This window comes from Papaver somniferum, chromosome 9, assembly GCF_003573695.1.
Source record: "Papaver somniferum cultivar HN1 chromosome 9, ASM357369v1, whole genome shotgun sequence".
Lineage (NCBI taxonomy): Eukaryota > Viridiplantae > Streptophyta > Magnoliopsida > Ranunculales > Papaveraceae > Papaver > Papaver somniferum.
In genome coordinates this window covers 49254847-49260387 of record NC_039366.1, presented here as the reverse complement: position 1 = coordinate 49260387, position 5541 = coordinate 49254847, and the positions used below count along the sequence as shown (strand labels likewise).

Below are 5541 nucleotides of genomic sequence, written 5' to 3'. Positions count from 1 at the left end.
TGGTACACGACATATGAATTGCTTCCCGTCAAAGAAAATGTTATCAAGGAAATGCATTGATATATCTTTCTTCGAAAATCATATATTTGTGTTAAGAATTAAGGGACCAACTCAACTGCTCTTCCAGGCTCCAACTTCTTATAGTTCATGAAAAATCACACTCATAAGCTATTATATAGGCATCGATATCTGAAGTTAGAGACACTAAAAAATAGTGATGTTAACATAAAATAGATTGTTAACTCTAAATAGGGCAAAGCATATGAAGTGCTTCTCGTCAAAGAAAATGTAATGAAGGAAACGTACAAATATATTTTTCTTCAGAAATCAAACGGCTAACTCAATTGTTTTTCTAGGATCCAACTTCTTGTAGTTCTTGTAGTTGAATGAAAAATCACACATATTATGTAGTTATGTTGATATCTGACATTAAAGACACTAAAAATAACACGATATTAATATAAAACAGATTGCCAACCCTAAATAGTGCAAAGCATACAAAGTGCTTCCCGTCAAAGAAGTAATCAAGGAAATGTCATTAGTCATTATATATGCATCGATATGTGATATTAGAGACATTAAAAAAAATCATGATATTAATATAAGATAGATTGCCAGCTCTAAATAACGCAAAGAATGTGAAGTGCTTCCCGTCAAAGAAAATGTAATTAAGGGAACACACATATATTTTTTTTCGGAAATCGTATACTTGCGTAAAAAATCAAGCGGGTAACTCAATTGTTTTTCCCGGCTCCAACTTCTTGTAGTTGAATGAAAAATCACACATATTATATAGTTGTGTTGATATTCGACATTAAAGACGTTAAAATGACACGATCTTATCTTAATATAAAATAAATTGCTAACCCTAAATATCGCAAAGCATGTAGAGTGCTTCTCGTCAAAGAAGTAATCAAGAAAATGCACTGATATATCTTTCATAAGAATCATAAGCTTGCGTTAGGAATCAAGCATTCAACTCAAGTTCTTTTCCAGGCTTCAAGTCCGTATAGTTAAATGAAAAATCACACTCATTATATGGTTGTATCAATACCTGATATTAGAGACGTTAAAAGAACACACGATATATAACATAAAAATAGCTTGCAAATTCTAAATAGTGCAAAACAGATGAAGTGCTTCCAGTCAAAGAAGTTGTAATCAAGTAAATACACTAATATCCCATTATGACCCCGTTTGAATACACGTGATTGTTGCTTTAACCATAAGGATCGCCTATTAATAATTGGAGTTTTTGTATTGGCAAGTGGAATCTGAATTATATTGGCTATGAATTCTCATTATTTTTTTCTTTTCCTATTTATGACTCGTACTGGTCAGAATTGTATTTATTGTTAATATAAAATAGATTTTCAACTCTAATTATTGCAAAGCATATATATGAATTGCTTCCCGTCGAAGATGATGTAATCAAGATAATTCACCGATCTATAGTTTTAAGAATCATATACTTGTGTTAGGAATCAAACGGCCGGCCAACTCAAGTTCTCTTCCAGGAATCCCTATAGTTAAATGAAAAATCACACTCATTGTATAGTTGTATGGATATCTGATATTAGTGATACTAAAAATTGGTATTAATATAAAATATATTCTCAACCCGAAATAGTGAAAAGAATATAAAGTGTTTCTCGTCGAAGATGATGTAATCAAGAAAATGCATTGATATATCTTTATTCAGAAATCATATATTTGTGTTAAGAATCAAGCGGTCAACCCAACCCAGGCACCAACTCCTTAAAGTTAAATAAAAAATCACACTCAGATACTAATATATGATATTAGAGACATTAAAAGAACACACGATATAACATAAAATCGTTTTCCAATTCTAGATAGTACAAAACAGATGAAATGCTTCCCGTCAAAGAAGTTGTAATCAAGCAATAAGCTAACATCCCACTAAGACTCTGTTTGAATACTCGTGATTGTTACTTTAACCGCAACGATTTTCCATTAATTAGATCCTTAATATAGACCTTTGAGACTCGGCTGCAAAGAAAACAATGAGAATTGAGAAATGAAATGGAATGGAATTAAATTGCTTTGCGTGGTAACAAAATATAACAAAGTAATGGAAAGATTTTTCTTCCCTAAATTAATTCGAAAATACAGGGTAAGAAAAAGTTTTTTTTTAACATGCTAAATATTTAAGCTAGTCGTTTGGTATTCATTTACCATAAGTAGACTTCTAAAGATTTTTTTTCCCAAAGGTTTTTTAGATATTTTGAGTTTTACAAACACTTATTTAAAATTTTCTTTCCATATATAATTACTACTGTTGAAAAAGACTACGTCATTAATATGTACGCATCATTCCATAAATGCTTCAAAAAATAAATATTTCCATAAATATAATAGGTGCAAATTACTAATTTTAAAGAAATTAAGCTAACAATTACATAAAGTCTAAAGTCGCCAACATCCAACATTTTGGTTAACTATGTTGATTCTAACAGAGAGTTACCTAATTTAAACCTACTCACATTTCCATCCTCTCTCCTCTAACATGAGAAAATATTTTTCACACCTAATGGAGTAAATTTAAGAAAATTTAAGCCCGAAAGTATCAAATTATTAGAAATCCATTTGCAACGTGCATATAAAACTTAGGTAATGTTAATTCACAAAAATATTCCAGATGAAAAATTAATAATAGGGTGTTCTTAATAAAAATCAAAATATTGTCGAACCTAAGTAGGAAAGTGATGGATTGATGGGTTGCCCCTGCATCAGGAAGTGGTGGATGAAATTGGTTGTGTTTCTTCTCCACCATGATCCAAACCATTATTCCTTGATTGCTCATCCATGACACTCCTTAATTCCCTTATAGGATTCAAAGAGCCTGTCAGACTTCTGGATGAATAGTTATACACTAAATTGGAACAACACCAGTATCTGAGATGGTAGCTCACACACCTCCATAAGAAAATCGACATCAAAGTATCCTTTCCCAGTAAGTGCTTGCACAAAGAAATCATTATAAACTATCCTAACTAAATAAAATATAACTTACCATTGGATACCAAAACACAACCACGGTGATGGTTTTCCAAAAGGATACACAATGTTTTGAGTTGGGTACACATACCTTATTACAGTCATACTGTATCATATCAGTTAAATCGAACAGTGTTACCATGCTTTCGTTTGGATTGTCCTTATTCAATTCTACCTTACTGACCTCCACGGGATCTGAAGTAAGCCTGAAAAATGAATGATAAGCGTATAAGATTCACATAGATTTACTGGATTAGATGTAACGTTACATGTATTAATTTTCCCAACAACACATTTGGCTTACTTTGTCTTGAAATCACCCACTTGCTGAACATCAAGATCCACGAATACTCTGTATGCAGGTGTAGTACAGAGGCTAATAACACCTGTAATGTTACAATACATCAATGTCAGTAACTGCATACGACATGGAATCAACTTCCATAAATGAAAGCATTAGTTTAAAAAAAATTATTACCCCAATGATCCTTCACATATGTACCACTGAAAATCATCACCACAGGTGCATTCCCACGACCCTCCAACAACCCATCCTTGATAGCATTAACCAAATCCCCTCATAGGGTTACTTTCATTGTTCCCCTAAAAACAAACAAAATCCCATCAGGATAATCCACTCAACAAAAATTATTGAATCTAAAACCCATAAGATACCATGCAATTTACCTTTCATTCTCAATTATAATCTCCCTCATAAGCACATCACTTTATTTGTCGAATTCTTCAACTGATTTCGTCACAACATTCGACACAGAATTAGCCTTCCAATCACAGCTGCAGAAATTATATAAGAAGAGGTTAATATTAGCTACAATGTTTCTTTGCAAAAAAATAAATAAATAGTATATCTTATATTTTCGACTGTTCACCTGTATAATATGTAGCATCATTTTTTCTGGCACCAACATTCTCGAGAGTAAGAAAACTGAATATCTCCTGGGGAAATGTTAGGAGGCCAACTTTCAGATGTTCCACCTTGGTAAACCTGTTCAGCCACATTACATGTTCAAATGACACAATTATGTAACCGGCTGATGACTTGGCAATGCTAAACCTGTGAATGGAATACACATTTCTTTCCTCGAATTTCCCTTCAAACAGCTCTATGTAATCTTTGCCTACCCTAGCAAGCATCTGAGTACCCTGCATTACGTCCAATAAACAATTAATTTCTACAGTTGATCGATCCAAAAAAAAAACTTTTACCGAGAATGTGCGTCAGAGGTCGACTAACGCACCTCTTGGTCAATGAGATGCAAGTCAAGACTCCATAATGGACCTGTTTTTTTTTTGTTTTCAAATCTCCATTTTTTCAGAACTAAAGCCCGCACGACTTTCTGATGTGTCTGATTCCTAACTAGGCGCTTGAAGGGGGTATAAGCTGTCCCCGAAGGCTTCTTGTCTACATATACACACACCAGACGTTAATTTTTTGCATTTGCTTGTTACAAATAAAAATTGCTTAGAGGAAAAAAACCAGCAACCTAGGAACCTTATTGATGCATATCACTGTGACACTTGAATGGGTTTATATACCATGGAAATCAACTGCCATTGCTCCCTCTTCGATGTGTAGGGTTGAAGAATGATTTGTATCCTTTATATAGATGTTGGAAAACTTGGCTCTAAAGAAAACCTTTACAACTGCTATGAAATTAATTCTTGTTATATGGCAATATAAATAAATATAACACATAAATATGGTTTTAATTAATGTGACTTAAACAATGGTTACAAACTTCACCATATTAACCATTGTCTTTGTTTATATTAGTAAATTAACTGTATTAATGGAACCTGTAAGATTGTGTTCAGGTAAATAATTAGATTTTTTCAGATACTATAAACATAAATATCAATTTAACTTTATCATATTAACCATTGGCTTTGTTTATATTAGTAAATTAACTGTATTAATGGAACTCGTAAGATTGTGTTCAGGTAAACAATTAGATTTTTCAGATACTCTAACATAAATATTAATTTAGAATATCAACTAATATAGTAATTTTTAGAAGTTGTTAGTAATTTTTTTTAGATGTTTATCATATTAAAAATGAATATAGTCATTTCTAGATTTTTTTTCCTTATAAAAGATTCAACAAATACAGATCTTATTATTTTATTCCATAAATATGTTGAATTAATTTTTTTATTTTAATCATAAATGCCAAAATTAATATAGTAGTTTTTTTTACCATTTCCAGAATACTTTTTCCTTAAAAAAGATTTTACAAATTTAAAACTTAAGTTGATTTTTATATTTCAGTCATAAAGGTACGAAATTAGTTTTTTATTATTTTCTGGATTTTTTATAATAACTACATGAAATTATAAAAATTAATAAAGATTAATATAGTAATCTTTTTGTCATTTCTACATTTTTTTCTTTTTTTTCCTTACAAAAGATTTAAAAAATATAAATCTCATTAATTTATCCATAAATACGTTGAATTGATTTTTATTTTATTTTATTCATAAATGTAAGAATTAATATAG

General features: G+C 30.9%; 1 long non-coding RNA gene across 1 annotated transcript; it reads right to left on the bottom strand.

Moving 5' to 3' along the window:
* Positions 1 to 3329: 3329 nt before the first annotated feature.
* Positions 3330 to 4089, bottom strand: LOC113310261. The gene is made up of 4 exons (XR_003341047.1): positions 3912 to 4089; positions 3709 to 3816; positions 3500 to 3624; positions 3330 to 3407 (listed from the first exon to the last, which is right to left on the bottom strand). It is a non-coding gene; the product is annotated as an uncharacterized LOC113310261 (long non-coding RNA).
* Positions 4090 to 5541: the final 1452 nt, after the last annotated feature.